The following is an 18,477-nucleotide window of genomic DNA, read 5'->3' as shown; positions in this document are numbered from 1 at the left end:
TCTTTACAACAGTATTTCTATTGTTAAAATATAGCAGACGGAACAGTCATGATTAGTTAATAGTAATTAAATAATGTTACCTGGTAAACAACATTTAATAATTCTGTTGCGAATATGACCTGTGAAATTACCATGAAAATTATTTTCAAATCTAATGATTACTTTAAGTAGAAATAGGAAACTATCAATTGGAATATTTGTTGAAAGAAATAATAAAAATCTGTTTTAAACACAAGTCATAGTTAAATCAAGGGAATAAATGAATGACTTATATGTTTAAAAAACAACTAAGTAACATTTTCTTTTATTTACTTTGTAAGATGACTGGTTTAAAGGAATTGAGAGTCTGTGTAATTAAACTGAGAATTTTTAAACAAAATTCTAACATATTCATATTCAGCATTTAATAATTTGTATGTTTAAAATAAATTTACATTTTATTAACTAATAATAAAAATTTAATCTGATTTCTACAAAAATGTCATTCGCAATCACGGGATAAAAATGCCGTATCGTTAAAAGTGAGCTTTCCGTGTGAAAACAACATCTTAAAGATTTGAAATATCATGCCTATGTATTCCTATTGTTTGTCAGTAAAGAAACGTTGGCTTTTTACAACACAGCAAAGTCCTTGATGAGCTCAGCAGATAGCCCGATGTGGCTTTGCTGTTAGAAAAACACATACACAGAGCAAAGCATGACACTCCAACAACAACACTAGTTCCCTCCAGTAACGGTGCTAAATTCCAGAAAACTCGACGTAGTGTAAATATATGAAACTTAACACCTCATCATTAAAGATACAAAATGCTGTCTAACGTATTAAACTTTGCAGATGGTTGGCTTTCATGGTCAATAATCTAAGCGTTCGATTTTTCTTGGGTTTTTGGTTTATATGTTTCAGCTAATATATTGCTGGCAACGCTCGGGTACCGCCCTATTATTCTGCTAATAATTTCCTACCACGTGTTGCCTTGTCATATAATTATCATATAAAGTAGGTCTGTTCTACATGCATCATACTGAAGAAAGTACACATATACATTGAATATACTGTACGGTGTTAAAAATTCCTTGGGGAAGCCACACCTTGATTTGTTAGAACAGGGAAGCAAATACTCTCCAAACACTTTTTCTTTTTTGACTCCAAAGATATGTAAAGAAAAATGACAGTGTTCAAACAAATAACAGAGCCTACTTAACCAGAAGCAAATTTCAATTTAATGAATATAATGATATCTTAAAGTACTTATTGTTTTGATGAGATTTATTCGGTTTTATGTGTGTCTACATCAACAGATCTAATATATCGCGAAAAAGTCACTCAGTTAAAAACGGCTTTAATAACCGATCTATTTCTGCACGAGACTGGCGACGTTGCCGTAAAGATAAACTGGATAGTTTAAAATCACAAAGAGTGTCGAAATGATTTATAAATTGCCATTCTCTGATTCTAATGTAAAAAAAGTTAAAAACAAATACTGACGTCTGCAATTGTCGATACACACAGAAGACAGAGTGACAATTCGAATTACACATATAATAATCTTCAGCTTTGTGGATATCACGCAAAAATTAAAGTACCTGAACATAGATACTAAAATTAGCACGTCTTCTCCGTAAAGCTTATTCTTGAAAGACTTAAAATATTCTGATTATGATTATAGCAATTTTGTCATTATAATAAGTCTGGGGTTATACGAAACACATTGTAGATATTTTAATTTCCCCATATTTTTTTGACTGAAGAGGGCGTTCTAAGGTTTAAACACATTGGAACTGTTGAGTATGGCTGAAAGTGTTTATTGTGTCATGACTTCGATCCAGTAGAGTACAGGAACTTAGCCTTGGAGAATGTTGTCTTTCCTACGTAGCAAAAGTAATGTGAGGTAAAGACAAGATTATACTTTATCCAGGATTTGCTACAAGACTCCAGAAATCTTCAGTACTGGTGAGTTCTTGAAGAATATGTAAATTTGATCTGTAAAGAACATAGCTAAGTATTGTAAGAGAAAATAATTTTATTTCGCAAATATTCAACACAGTAAGTTCACATTTAGTTTCTGATGTCGCGAAAGAAACGCCAAGAAACGAAATATATATATATGTTATTAGTGTGTACTACTGAACACTTGGTTAAAGAAAATTTAGAGTAATGCCAGGCTTATGACTTGAAGGTTATTGGTAAAAAAGTCTGAACAAGCAACAAGTTTTATAGAGCACTCACTGCTCAATATCCATGAAGTCCTTTGTTTCCCCTTTATTTCATCCAATAAAGAAGGGTACACTGTAACTGTAAGAATGCTATACTGTGTAATGTAACCTAGTAGAAGACTGTAATCTAAGCCTAAAATAAATATCGTATTATCGTAGATCTTTTCATTATGCTCTTTTGTGTTTCATTTATTTGTTTTAAACGTTCTAGATGATTCACGAGATAACAAAGAAAATAATGACTGTCTTTATAAGAAATACAAAAATATATCAAAAATACGTTTTAGCACCTTACATTTTATAATGTATTAATATCCTAGCTTCCTAAGGTTACGCTATAATCTTAAAGATTATAATCCTATTCATGGCCAGGTGAGTTAAGTCGTTCGATTCGTAATGTGAGGATCGCGGATTCGAATCCCCGTTGCACCAAACATGTTCGCCCTTTCAACCGTGGGGGCGTTATAATGTGACGGTTAATCCCACTATTCGTTGGTAAAAGAATAGCCCAAGAGTTGGCGGTGTATGGTGATGACTAGCTGCCTTCCCTTTAGTCTTACACTGCTAAATTAGGGACGGCTAGCGCAGATAGCCCTCGAGTAGCTTTGCGCGAAATTAAAAAAAACCAACAAACATCAGTAGCTTAAAGAATCGCTGATACTATCTATATTTGTAATGCTTGTTGAGGACAGGGTTAGCTTAGAATAAGGTGTTAAAATAGTGTGGGGCAAGTTAGTATTACTGTCAACCTGCTCATATACATATATGTGTGGGTGTGTCACACTGGTTGATTTATATTGGAAAGTTTGATTATTATTTCTCTCTCATTAACGCTTTATACAATATCATCAGAAAATAGACTGTAAGCAAGGCGTTTAGCAAAACTTATTTATGCACGATTATTAATAATATTTCTGTTAAATATTGCCAAACTTTAACTTTTGAACTAAGGTTTATTTGTTGAATACGGTCTGCGCACTTATAGAAAGTAGGTATTTAAACGATATTATAAAATCATGGCTAAAACAGTAGCTGATATTTTACCAGTATGTAATAATCTTATAATTTGTTTTAATAAAAGTATAGCTTATCAGTTTATCAAGTTAAAATAAGGACTATTACTTGATAATGGTCTAAATTTGGATCATGATCCATTCTTTTGTGATTTTCTATTTCTTCATTCAAAGGTTTCTAAGTATAAATGTTTAATCGTAAATTAACCGGTTATCTGGTTTATTAGACAGATTAACTTCAATTTTGACATTTTTTTTTACAGGATTATATATGCAAACTTCGGACTATACTTTGGTTTATCATCAACATAATTTCTCAAGCTGTAACTTTTGTTTCATTACAATCACATAATTTTCTTTTCGTAACTAGTTTTGTCACATCAATAAGTTTCTTACATAACTGTAATGCCATTAGTAACTACAATATCGTTATGATAGCTGTTCGTTAGTTTGTGCTTTTAATTTAATTAAGCTAACAGTTGTTTAGTCTGTAATGCTGTTTGGTTAACAAAGTCTTATTAAGTAATTGTTTTCTCGAGTCGTTGTTCTGGATAGTAGTAAAAACCTATAACTAACTATTTATTATTAATATTTTAATTATTAGTTTGAAATTACTGACTAGTTTTTGTTTTATATTTCGCCTGCTGCCTCCTCGGTAGTATAGCGATAAGGCGGAGGGTTTATAAGGCTAAAATTCATGTTTTAATAGTTTCGGAAAGCACAGCACAGATAGCTCAGCCCCACTGTATGGAACATTTTGACTGCTAATCTGATGCTATCTTAGGGGGTAGAGTGGGGAGAGATACTAAGAAAGGTTATTACCGTGGAGATGAGATTTGATCTAAGGTCTTCTTGAGGTGACGTAAATGATATTTTTGTTCTTCATTGAGTTTTTGGTGGTTTGGTGTTTATTAGCTGTGATTGTGTTGTGACTACTGAATACTGTTTTAATTTTATGTTCTACACGTGTCCAGAGAGAGGCATTTGACACAGGGGATTAGGATTGTATATATCTGTAATATTCTTCCTATTTGTTATTGGGACTCACTTTCTTTGCTTTCTTCATCATGAAACTTTCCGGGTGTCCTGGGTGAGGTACAGCTGCAGGGATTTTATTATCGTTAATATTCCGTCTGTACGATCACTGATAAGTAACTATTTTATTATGATAATGTATTTTTTCATATACTCTAGTAACTGTGACAACTGATATTCGATTGCCTCAACTACTTATAGTCATATGTTTTTGATCCTCAACTACTTGTAGTCATATGTTTTTGATTCCTCAACTGCTTGTAGTCATATTTTTTGATCCTCAAATACTTGTAGTCATTAGTTTTAAACCTTAACTACATGTAGTCATATGTTTTAATCCTCAACTGCTTGTAGCCACATGTTTTTGATCCTCAACTGCTTGTAGTCACATGTTTTTGATCCTCAACTACTTGTAGTCATATGTTTTAACCCTCAACTACTTGTAGTCATATGTTTTTGATCCTCAAATACTTGTAGTTATATGTTTTTGGTCCTCAACTACTTGTAGTCATATGTTTTATCTCTCAACTACATGTAGTCATATGTTTTAATCCTCAACTGCTTGTAGCCACATGTTTTTGATCCTCAACTGCTTGTAGTCACATGTTTTTGATCCTCAACTACTTGTAGTCATATGTTTTAACCCTCAACTACTTGTAGTCATATGTTTTTGATCCTCAACTACTTGAGTCATATGTTTTTGATCCTCAACTATTTGTAGTCATATGTTTTTAATTCTTTTTAACATCTTCAGTTTTTTTACAAAACTTGTTTAATCTGGAAAATAGGCAGGCTATGAAACTAGGAATGTCTTAAAGCGATTTGTTTTGTATAGTCTTGACGTTTACCCGGATCTGTGGATTTCCTATAAATGCATGTGGTATATGAGTGAAGTGTGTTGGTAACCTGGAAATCTAGAACTTGAAGTCTGTCATATTTTGTTTCCATTGCGAATTGTATCGTGAGATGTTATCATTTATGGTGGTATATTAATCTTTGAGTTTTATATGTAATGAGTGACCATGCTATGAATGTATCGTCCACATATCTGAGCCAAATCCTAGGACTTCAAGTGACTCTTGTGAGGGCGTTATGCTCAAAATATTTAACGTTAAGATAACTAAGTACGGGCGAGACGTGTGTACCATTTGTTAGGCCTTCGTATTGATGTTAGTACTTACCTTCAAATCGGAACTTATGTGTTGATGGAAAAGGTTATAAGTTATATTGCCTTGGAGAATAACAATCGGGTTCGTTTCTTGAAAATTCTATCATTTTCAATCTGTTGACAGATTGTGTCAGAGTATGATAAGTTATTGTATAGGCTGGATATGTAAGAGCTGATCGTTATGAAGTTAGCTTCAACTAGTCTGGTGGATTCTTGAGTATTCCTCATTACAAAGGCACTGCCTTTGTTTGCATAAAAACTTCTGTGGTGTAACTTTTCCTTAATACTCCGAAGGAAGTTTTTTCTTTGTGTAAACTCCTAACATTAGTTTGATATTAAAATCTTGTTTTCCTTTTACTGACAAACTAAAAAGTGTCTTCTCTGGTAATAACTGTATTTAGAGAGGGTATTTTGTAATGTATTATGGCAAAGTTTCATCCTTAACCTAATTCATGTCTACCGCTGGGTTAGCGGTAACTTTACAGACATGCAACGCTGAATTCCGGGATTCGAGTCCCTCTAGGTTGATATAACCGAGAGCCTAATGTGGTTCTGCTAAAACAAAGAAACAAGCTTAATCCATTTTCTCTGGGATTTGCAAGCAGTCATTTACTAAAGTTTATAGCTCAAGGTGTAGCGTTGTACTTACTAACAAACTTAAATGTATCTGCAGTGTTAGGATGACTATTATTTTAGAAATGATGAGTGAATTTAGTTTCTTTATGCGAATTTACTTAGTACGTGATTATATGTATCTATAATATTTGATTAGTCGTGTAGGTACATAATAAACATACAAAACTCTTTAATACCAATCTAGCTGCAAAATTCCATCATGCGAGAGCGAGAAGATGACTATACGATAAATCGAAATAATCAAAAAAGAACCATACACGAGAATGAAATAGATAAAGGAAGCCTTGTAACACTTATTTGGTAACACACTCATTCAACCTAGTTTAGAAATCAGCAAAACCGGACACCAATTGAAAGCTTTCAAATAAAGGGATGATTCGAGTCAGACAAATGGATACACTATAGCCAATTCTCTATCAGAATCAAATCCTAGCTTATCCCATCCCAGAAATAGCCCTTCTCAGAGCTTTTCTGAAGACTGTGAAAAATTAGCAACCGAAGCGTTGAACAAAATCTAGTTAGTAAGTATTATCTAGTAAATACTTAGTAAACAAAAAGACTTACAGTTTACTAAATATGATGACGGTTGATACCAGATTGCCATAACCCTCCTTGAAAACTAGGCAGTCTTTCAAATGTGGTGTGTGTGTGTGTGTGTGTGATCGTATTGGTAACACAACGTCACACCTTACTTGGAAACTAGGCAGTCTATTGAACGTAGTATGTGTGACGGATAGATTACTAAACACGATAATGATTGATAATAGAACGTTACAAACTAAGATAACTGCATAATGCTATCTCGCTAACATTTCTTTAGTTGATTCCTGTAATTTTGTTATGTTTACAGTTAAAACTAGAATGGATGCACCGTTGTGCAATGTGTTTTACTTTTGCAGTAACAAACCAAAAATATACACCAAACAATTCATTACCCACAAATATCTTGGACTTGATGTCAAGGTTCCTTTTCTTTCTCGATTTGCTTTTTTTTACCCTCAAGTTTTAATCGATTTTCAAAATCTACTTTGGCTTTCATTATAAATAAGGTTGGTGGCCTTCTTTGTGGTGTGACTTTGTCCTTTGAACTACTTTCACCAAAAAGTAACCAAACTAGTATTTGGAGAAAGCTTAACTTTTACATCAAAGTTATTTGGAGTTGTGTGGTTGATCTCCAGTATGACAATGACCTTGCTTTCATATTCACTGAAATTTAATTAACTAGTTCCTTATGGATACTTCACCTTTGTTTTATGTTCATTAAAAGTTATTCAAGTAGTTCTTTAAGGATACTCCATCTATGTTTCATGTTCATTAAAAGTTAATAAAGTACTTCTTAAGACATTCTCCATCTTTCTTTCATGTTTACTAAAAGTTAACAAAGTAGTTCTTTAGGGATACTCCATCTTTACACCAAAGTCAACCAGAAATAAGACTAAAAACAGTATTCTTGCCCTTGGGTAAGGGTAATTATAATGTCCTTATGCTAATAATTAACCAATCTGTAACCATAATACCTAACTATTCTTCAATTCATAGTGTAACAGTTTTACGTTTGTTGTAGTGCCTAAACTTGTTTCTGTAAAAGTTTCCTTTTTTGCCTGTAACTTAAATTTTTGACAGTGTATTGCGCAAGTCTCACCTGTTCTCGAAACTTGTAGATAATTATTGAAAGTATAGGAATTAACTAGTTGTAATATATTGTATTCAACCCTCTTTATAACTGTTTTGATATTGGTAACTTTCCTTTACAACAGTATTTCCATTGTTAAAATATAGCAGACGGAACAGTCATGATTAGTTACTAGTAATTAAATAATGTTACCTGGTAAACAACATTTAATAATTCTGTTGCGAATATGACCTGTGAAATTACCATGAACATTATTTTCAAATCTAATGATTACTTTAAGTAGAAATAGGAAACTATCAATTGGAATATTTGTTGAAAGAAATAATAAAAATCTGTTTTAAACACAAGTCATAGCTAAATCTTTGTTTGTTTTGAATTTTGCACAAAGCTACTCGAGGGCTATCTGTGCTAGCCGTCCCTAATTTAGCAGTGTAAGACTAGAGGGAAGGCAGCTAGTCATCACCACCCACCGCTAACTCTTGGGCTACTCTTTTACCAACGAATAGTGGGATTGAGCGTCACATTATAACGCCCCCACGGCTGGGAGGGCGAGCATGTTTGGCGCGAACCCGCGACCCTCGGATTACGAGTCGCACGCCTTACACGCTAGGCCATACCAGGCCATTTCTTTACACTTTCGGCAGACGTTTTTGCTAGTACTCACCACCTGTGTGAAAACGGACCGTAACCAGTCCACAGGTCCCGGGCGCGCCGGGTTAATAGGTGAGAGGAGGCTGAACACACAGTGTCCATCCAGTCTCAGACAGACTATGCCACCCTAATATGGATACCCATAAAACCGGTGACTGCCACCTAGCGTCTTGTGTCTGCTGGTAGCAGCATCAGCAGCTGGAGTGTCCTCTCCAAGACTCAAGTTGAGCCGTTGATCGTCTAGAAGACTTCTCATCCGCCTCGAGGACAGTAACTCCTCTTCCTTTCTGTCATGGCCAGTCCCCTTAGCTTTTAGATAAAATTCCAAATCCGCAAGGCAGCAGAACTATTGAACCCATAGTTGGGTCTTGAATGGTGGATGTCAGGGCGTGTCCAAACACCGATGGGCCATACACATCGCACCTCTATGGCTCAAAATGCTCCGAGATCCCTTTTAGTCTAGCCCGGGGCCTTGAGGTGCCTAGTTATTGTGTGTTACCACGAAGAGGCACAACAAGAGTCCTGATGCAGGAGAGACTCTGCACTAGCAGGGGAGACTTACACAGTGCTCTCCCCTTTTCACCTGTAGGATAGCTAGCGGAGGCAGCTGAAAGCGAGAATGTAGAAGCACTACACTAAATTACACTGCACCCACTACCCTACTAGTCGTATCAATACACCCTGTGGTAGCACCACCATCAACGCTGGGTAAAACTAGAAAAGTGTTATCTAATCCCCAAACATTCGGTAACGAAGTCCATATATTTAGTATTTTTATATTTTTACCTGTTGTGACAATGAGTGTAAATAGCTGAATAAATAAACGGTTTGCAATCACTAGTTTTGTAAACACAGCACACAGAGAACCCCAGAAGTCATTAGCGGGATCAACTGTGAATTTTTTTGTTAAAATTTTTGTCGCGTTTCACAGGTTATCAGAGAACATTTAATCAAAAACGTCATAGATTTACAAATAATTTTGTGTATGAATAATTTGGGAAAACATGTTAAAAAAAAGATTTTGCTCATATGGATCTCCATAGATAGTTCAGGAATTGAAAGGACAAATTCATTAGTAGGGAAAGCCATGATATAGACATTCAGAACATTTCAAATTAGAATATACAAATATATCAGGGTATCAAAGATAACTTGGTTTAATCTGTTGGTGTTGGTGGTTTGTATCCGAAACTTAAGCCATTCAAATGATATCATATGTTAACCATGTGTAACTAATTAATGTTTTTTTTTTTATATGAAGGTGAATGAATAAGTTCTCTAGATAATCTGAAACAAAACTAAAACTGTACTGATTAGGTAAACCATCTGAAACGGCCTGAAGACTCTTCAGATAGTTACCTTGTACAAGCGTAAGCTATAATATATATGAAATTTCCAGATGGCATCAAATGGAGGAATTATTTTCACAAAATAAATTCATTTAATAGGAGGATATGCTGATTATCTCATAATATTGCACGAAATAATTTATTTGTACCATAATGCGTTACATGATAAACGAGTTAGATATCTTCCAGTGTTGATTTTAATTTAAAAAATACATCTCCATTTTAAGGATGACAAAATGCTCAGAAGAACAACACTTAATTTAAGGTTTTGTTTGAAAACAAGAAAGAGTTAAATTTGTGAACACAAAAGTGTTATGTGTTACACATTTAAGTACACTAAATTTGCATGATTAAAATGTTAAATGTTAAATTTTGTAGATACTTTTCGGGGGCTCTTTTTACGGATGTTCATAAAATGAGGACGGAAACATACGGGCGGTGTCTTGTAAGTGATAACGAAACTGTTTCTTCTAACATTGTAAAGGAAATATTTAGTACTTGTAAAATATTTTCTTACATGAATCCAAAAGTTCCGTTACACTACGAAGCACAAGGCCATATAATAAGACAGTTTGCCTAGCAAAATCAATAAATGTTGACGACGATCCGTTCGATTTTGTCATGGTGTGGCTTAAGTGTACGTATCAATTCGTTCGAATAATTTATTCCCTACTTTCTTGGAAATGTGTGTTACAAAGTTAAATTATAATTACTTATGGACAATGGACTATCTTTATTTCTGTCTACCACCGGTATCGAATCCAAGTTTTTGCGTTATACCCTTCAGACTTGCTACTAAGCCACCAAATATTGAGGAACATTTTGTAATTATCGGTAACTTCTAAATGTTACAATGTAGAATGTTCCTTCTGTTAATACAGACTTAGGTAATTGTATGTATGCGAATTTTGAATGAAGTTACAGTTCTAGATGGTAAGTAGCTGCTATTAGAATTGATGTCCTTTTACTTTACTCTGGGACATTTAACAGTTACTTGGGTGCAATATTGGTTAGTTTATAATGCGCTACTTAGTTTCAGTAAAGAAAAAAAAAACGTGTAAAAATGCCTCTCTAAATTACTTACGCCAACTTTCAACATTATTGCTTTGTAAATAATTTTCTATAAACACAATTTACTTCAGGCATTACTTATTTCTTGAAATGAAATCGGCTGAACCACAGTGTTTTCATCAGTGTAGGCCCGGCATAGCCAAGTGTGTTAAGGCGTAATCTGAGGGTCGCGGGTTCGAATCCCGATCGCACCAAACATGCTCGCCCTTCAAGCCATGGGGACGTTATAAAGTGACGGTCAATCCCACTATTCGTTGGTAAAAAGAGTAGCCCAAGGGTTGGTGGTGATGGCTAGCTGCCTTCCCTCTAGTCTTATGCTGGAAAATTAGGGACGGCTAACGCAGATAGCCCTCAAGTAGCTTTGCGCAAAATTAAAAACAAACAAACAAACAATTGTCAGTGTATGCACTCGTTACACTACATTACTTTATTACAATTACATATGGTTTAGTTATTCTACTGACATGCATACTTGTGAACTGAGAAGTAAACATGGGGAACGATGGATAGTTGCTGTTTATTCTGCAATAAAAATTTCTACAATTCAGTAGTAATTATTAATGTGGAAGTGTGAAGAGAACAGTACTATACAATTTAGTAGGCCCGACTCTGAGGGTCGCAGGTTCGAATCCTTGTCACACCAAACATGCTCGCCTTTTCAGCTGTAGGGACGTTACAATGTTTCAGTCAATCCCACTTTTTGTTGGTAAAAGAGTAGTCCAAGAGTTGGCAGTAGGTGGTGATAACTAGCTGCCTTCACTCTAGTTTTACTCTGCTAAATTAGGGACGGATAGCGCAGATAGTCCTCGTGTACCTTTGCTTGAAATTCAAAACCAAACAAACCAAAACAATTTAGTAACAATACCAAATAATAATGTTAGTGTCTTTTCTTTGCTATACTATGTTACATTTTTGCAATAAAGTATTGTTTAGTAACAGAACTATCGTCATTGTATTTAGGTTTTAATCTTTTCTTCACTGAATTCATATTTTAATAAGGAAAAAAATTCTTACATGTACGATATTTTTATTACAACACATTCAATTGTTACAATGACGTACAGGTTAGTTGTAGAACTGCAATTAATGTGTTATGTTATTACATTGAGATATAGTTTAGTTACAGTACAAACATGATTATGTTCACAAATTAGATTGTACTTCATGTTGATTGTTCTAGTTCACACGAAATTGTTTTTAATACAAAACAACCGAATGCATATTTTTCTATGTTGTGATAAAAATCTTAGTATAATATAATTAAATATGCTGTAAGTTCGTCGAAAAATGTAAAATGTACTCTACGTTTTTAGCTGCAGGTTTGATACTAGGAATTAGCTCTCAAGTAATGAAGAATTGAATGTTGACATCCTCAAGACTGAACAAAAAACATTTGGCGTTTTTATTGAACTTAAAAATTATATGTTTTCAACGCTATATACATTAAAATTAACATAACATTGGAGATGGATGCAGCAAGAAGAAGTAAAAGAAAACGCAATGGTTTTTAGCATCTTTCAGTTACCACGAAAACCTACATCAGGTATTTTAAATTCATTTCGAAGACATCTTTTTTGTGGTGTTCTGAGCTACGTTGAACTTCTTCTGGGGTGTTTATTTGGTCTTTCAGATTCTGATGATCTTACGTCATCATTTTTGGAATCGTTAAGCTCGCGACTTAATTCGATAATCAGAATTTCAATAAACATATTTATGAAACACGCACTAGCAATATTAGAATGGAGCCACTTAGTCTAGACGAGCAGTAATACATAAAGGTTCCAGGAAATACAGACAGTAACTACGGCTATTTGCACTGAAATATGGAATAACTTGTTGAAACTTCACAAACTAAAGTCTTTGAACAAATGGCTCTCTTCACTTTCTATACTTCAACTTGTATTAATTATCGCAAGCAATATGAACTTAACGTTTGCATAAGATCGCGTCAAGAAGAGTGAGACACTTAAGAAGAAAGGTTAAAGTTGTTCTTCATACACTACGCTGTTAAAATTAAATACAAATGCGGATATGAATAAGGTGCACAAGTATCTAAACTGATCTGTCTGTTGTATTTGATGCTCTATTTGATGATGCATATACATATAAATTAGACGTTCTGAAGCTGATTTTATAATTACCATTTCAAACGGAACGTGTTCTAAAGAGAAGATAGGTTGTCTGGCCGGCAGGAGGTGTTGCTTATGATAGGAAATGACTAAATAGCTTCAAATATTATTTGGATTTTATTTTATTTTCTAAAGTCAAGCAATTATGTTTTTCCACTGAAGGTAGGCCCTCTACATGAAGGTTACTCTTAAACTTTTCTCATAATTAGTTTAATAGCATTGAAAATTGTAAGAATAATTCATGATTCTTTTTATAACTTACATATTTATTGTACATTCTTGTAGTGTTTCGTTTTATTGGTGGTTTTAGTGATGTAAGGTATATTACCACTCAATCTGCGATGAACTACATCTCTCTGATGAAAATACTTTTAGTATATATATTCCAAAGATGTTGTACGTCACAACACTTCAAGCAGTTATAGTCCACTGAAAGTCTAAATATATTCTCCTTCTAGACTCTTTGGATTTCTGAAAGTTGAAATATAATATTCTCAAAGTCAGTGTGCTCTTGTTGAAATTATTAGTTTAATCTCCAAGATTCTACAATATTTAGAATTTCATATTATTTTATTCGAAAAGAAGGGTTATTCCAAGGTAGAGGCACACTATTAACTGAAGAAGGAAGAGTGTTGATGTACCATTAATGGTTTCTTTCGTCAGCGATCGGTTTCTTCAGACTTCAGAGAATTAATTGAATATTCTTCACGTTTTACAATTTTATTGTGATCTTTCAATTGTTATGCCATTTTTATATGTAACTGTCAGATTCTTTATGCCATTCGCGATACTAGGATTAACACACTCACAGAAAAAAGTTAGTTAATCTGTTTAAAGATTATAAGAACTGTTATTATTTTCTGTTTTAATATCTTTGATTTCTTTGTTATATAAAACTAGTCGTATGTATGAATTCAATATTTAAATTAGATAACAACGAGCTTGTACATAGTTAGAATTCCTCTAACAATGAGAGGATCAAGGATTTTGTTGGCTAGAGCTTGGTTGATTGATTGATTGTTTGGAATTAAACAAAGCTGCACAATGGGCTATCTGTGCTATGCCCACCACGGATATCGAAACCAGGATTCTAGATGTGTGCTGTGCCACTGGAGGGCTGTGTTGGCAAGAGAGGGTGTGAAAGATGTGCGATGAGAAAGGAGATGATGTAAAATGTACAAGAAAACGTGTTACTGAACAAACGTGTATCACCTGTTTACATATGAACACCTAGAACGAAATTATCAAACCTGATAGGAAAGTGAATTCAAACAAAACATAATGATAATCAAAATAAACTTGAAAACTTGAAAACTAGCCGCCTGGGAGAAAAGCACAAGAAATAACACTACATGTTTTGTTATCAGAGTTTTCGCTTCGAATGCCAAACTAAATTTAAACTCTGAAACCTCGAGTACAAATATATAAATATGTATATGCATAAAGTATTATGAGACTTAATAGTTAGAATAGTAGTTCCTGACAATAAGCTGCTTTTTAACTCATTTTTAACAATACACTGAAAAATGCAGGACATTAAGCTAAAAGAGGGCGAATATAGTTACAATGGACACCCACTACAGAGAGCTGTTAGAGATTTCCTGTTCCCACATTGTCTACACCTATATAAAATGGTAACTTAAATTAGCTGTATTATTTACGAAATAACATTTCGTTTTGATTTACTTAGAATTTGCTTTATCAGAAGTTATTGATAGGAATAGAAATAAACTGGAAACATTTTGTTACTTCTAAATTTGATAAGATAGAGGGAACTAGCGTCTGAAACACTATGAACCTTCTGTTGTTGTTGTTTTTTAATTAAGCACAAAGATACACAATAGGCTATCTGTGCTTTGCTCACCATGAGCATCGAAAAACAGTTTTTGGTATTGTACATCCACAGACATATCGCTGTGCCTCTGGGGGGCTTAAACCTAGTGTAAGTACAAATAAGGTGAAGATTTATCCACTTCACCATTTTTCTTGTTGTTTTTGCTTTTTTATGCGAATATAATGGACTATCTTTCCTTTGCTTACTGCAAGAAATCTAATCCATGATTTTAGATCTTGAAATCCGTAAACTTATTGTTTACCAATCTGGGGGCATTATTATTATTATTACGAGTCTCAATTTGTGTTAGAGCAGGGGTCACCAAACATTTTTCGCAGGGGGCCAGATTTGTTTATTTGTTTGTTTTGGAATTTCGCACAAAGCTACTCGAGGGCTATCTGTGCTAGCCGTCCCTAATTTAGCAGTGTAAGACTAGAGGGAAGGCAGCTAGTCATCACCATCCACCGCCAACTCTTGGGCTACTCTTTTACCAACGAATAGTGGGATTGATCGAAACATTATAACGCCCCCACGGGTGAAAGAGCGAGCATGTTTAGCGCAATGCGGGCGCGAACCCGCGACTCTCGGACTACGAGTCGCACGCCTTACGCGCTTGGCCATGCCAGGCCATGGGGCCAGATTACTTGGGGAATGAGAAGCGCGGACCGCATGATCATTATGTTCAATACTCATAAGCTGAAACGAAAGCTCTCTGTAAACGATTTAACACTAAGTTTAGGATGCCACATTAGCCATGTGGGAGTAGCATGCAATACACACATATAATAAAAAAACAAACAGAAATACAACCAACGTTTTTATTTACCAAAAGGTTATCAAAGAAGGTGACATTAGCAAAAAACAATTGTCACATCGCACATAGTGAGTACATATCTGAATTTCATTAAGCCGCAAAATAGTTAGTGAGATTTATAAAATTGGCGTTTGGCTTTTAAAATATCTTCAATGTTCGGTTTTGAATTGCTGCATCCAATCATTAGAATTGCTTTCAAATGTTCATCAGTCAACCTTGATCGATGTACCGACTTCACATACTTCATTTTTGAAAATGCTTGTTCACAGACATAAGTTGTTCCAAACACTGATGCCATACCAGATGCGAACTGCTTCAGCTTTGGAAAATCATCTTCAGGTATGCAGCTGTAAAATTCAATAAGTTGCCCCTCTCTGTGTTTTACTTTCAACAAGTCATTTCCTTGCAAATCGATGACCTCCAGCTGAAGTTCCACTGGCACGCCATCAATGACACAATCAAAATGATTCTGAAAAAGGAGAATGTCACTTTCGATTCTGTCGAGATCCAAAAATCTCTCTAAAAATGCTTATTTAAATCACCAATAATCTTTTTTTGAAACTCCAGGTTGACATCTTCTGTGATTCCAGCATGAAACTCATTGAAACACTGAAAATGAGAGAGGTTTCCTCCTTCCAAATGTGCTTTAAACAATGACAGCTTTCTCCGAAATCCTTTAATGATTCTATAGAGATCACAGACAAGGCTATTCTTCCCCTGAAGTTTCAAGTTCAATTCATTCATGTGGGATGTGATGTCAACCAAAAAATGACAACTTTGACAACCATGTTGGATTCGACAGAAGTGGATCGGCTCTACATTTCGCGATAAGAAATATATCTATTTCTCTTCTCAGCTTATAAAAACGAGACAAGACTTTACCGCAGCTGAGTCACCTCACCGCCGTGTGATAAGGCAAGTCACAGAAATCCGAATCAATTTCTTCAAGAAACGCCTTGAACTGGTGATGATTAAGTGCATGACCCCGAATGAAGTTTACTGCAAAAATAACTGGTTTCAATACGCAAAAAATATCTAAGTCTTTTCTACAGAGTGCTTGCTGATGTATGATGCAGTGTATGAATAGAGCGCTTGGGAGTTGAAGATCTTCCAACTGTTTCCTGATCAGCTCCACCAGACCCTTCCTCCATCAACTGTTACACCTCTAAGCTGATTCCACTGAAGGTTATAGTCTCGCAAAGTTTTATGCACTTCCATGAAAATGTCTTCTCCAGTTATTCATCCGTGCATGCTGCAAACTGATATCAACTCTTCCGTGATCTGAAAGTCCAAATTAACTTCACGAATGAACACGAGAAGTTGTGACGTACTCGAGAGATCAGTAGACTCATCCAGTGCCATAGGAACTTTCTAGCTTTTTGGCGTATCTGTAATGCGATGTTCTCTCCAAGTTCTTCTGCTCTCCGTACAACTGAAGTTGCTGAAAGGCTGATACTTTCAAAGAAATTGGCTTTTTTTAGGACACAGCTCATTTGCTGCTTCCATCATACACTCTTTGATGTAGTTGCCGTCAGTGAAAGGTTTTCCTCACTCTGCCATCCTATGCACTATTTTGTAACTTGTAAGAGTGACAGATTCATTTTCAGCAAACTTTCTCTTGAAGAGATTCTTTTGAGATTCAAAACCCGTTTCATGGATTCAAATTTCTTAGAACGGAACTTTCCTGAAAATTTCAAATATGTTGATAGATGTTTTGTTTCATAGTGATGCCGAAGATTGTACTCTTTCAAAACAGCAACACTTTCGATGCATATCACACAAGTAGCTTTCTGGTTTTTTGTTTCCACAAAGAAGTACTTTTCTCCCCATTCTTCATTGAAAGCACAACAGTCAGAGTCCACTTTTCTTCTTTTAAAAGCAGCCATAACGATGGGTGAAAAAAACAGGATCTGAAAATGAAAAACACAGAACGCATTGAGAAAAGTATTGTATTGGTCCAAGAACGCACAAACAAAATATATTGAAGCGTACGTTTGCCACGACACTTATCTAAGAACGAGTTACGAAAAGCGCATAACCCGACTACTAAGAGAAATGAGCTTGCTGAAGCGGTAACCCTAGGCCGCAGAATTTACAAGACGAGTCGATAGGACGAGGGTTAAGTCTGTACTTGTTTTCGAAATCCTAATGCTTTCATAAATTTGTGCCTTGATATGAATAAGCTGGCAGCAAGGACGAAAGAAGAATTTTCCTATTGGTTAAAAATGCGCGTGACAGCCTTGTTTCTTTTTATCATAACGTCTTGTGTTTGCCAGCTTAAAGCGACCATCGGTGTGATTTATTTTGTTATGACAGTCGGACATTTGATGAAATGTCACTTTTTGGCTAGCTGCTGGCAGGCCAGACAAAATGACCTCGAGGGCCGTAGTTTGGTGACCCCTCTGTTAGAGCATTGCATCATTAGTCAACGTTCACACAACTGGGTTGCAAAATACCTATGATGTCCATCCTTCTGTAAATGTTTCTTCCAAAATCAATATGACCTCGTTTATCGAATTGGATATAAAAGTGGTATTTTGTAGCAAATAATATTGACCTAAGTTAGTAAACACAAATTTGTAAGTTGAATATACACATTTAATATTTGTGAAGATTGACTTGTGTTTGTTCTTATAGTTTCGTGCAAGACTGTCCGAGGACTATCTGAACTAGCAGTCCCTAGTTTTGAAGTGAGAGACTAGAAGAAAGGCAACTAGTCAACACCATCCATCGCCAACTCTTTGGCTACTCTTTTCCAGTGAATAATGAGATTGACCATCACACTACATTGTCCTAATTGATGAAAAGGCGAGCAACGTGGCGATCATAATCGATCCCTCGACCCACACACAAGAAGTAGAACGTCCTAATCACCAGGTCGTACCAAGCCCTTTTTACTTCTGTAGAATATGATGCCACTGGATATTCAA

The 18,477-nt window shown here is 35.1% G+C and overlaps 1 protein-coding gene across 3 annotated transcripts in view; it reads left to right on the top strand.

Annotated features, from left to right (window-relative positions):
* The first annotated feature begins 1,822 nt into the window (after positions 1 to 1,822).
* The window catches only part of LOC143232455 (synaptotagmin-7-like), a 92,803-nt gene continuing 76,148 nt past the window's right edge, over positions 1,823 to 18,477 (top strand). For all 3 annotated transcript variants that reach the window (XM_076467931.1, XM_076467934.1, XM_076467929.1), the window contains exons 1-2: positions 1,823 to 1,951; positions 18,185 to 18,424. The gene's annotated coding sequence lies outside the window, so the exon portion shown is untranslated. The remainder of the gene's footprint in view (positions 1,952 to 18,184; positions 18,425 to 18,477) is intronic.

The sequence above is a fragment of the Tachypleus tridentatus genome, chromosome 11, assembly GCF_004210375.1.
Source record: "Tachypleus tridentatus isolate NWPU-2018 chromosome 11, ASM421037v1, whole genome shotgun sequence".
Lineage (NCBI taxonomy): Eukaryota > Metazoa > Arthropoda > Merostomata > Xiphosura > Limulidae > Tachypleus > Tachypleus tridentatus.
This window is presented reverse-complemented; position numbering and strand designations above follow the sequence as displayed.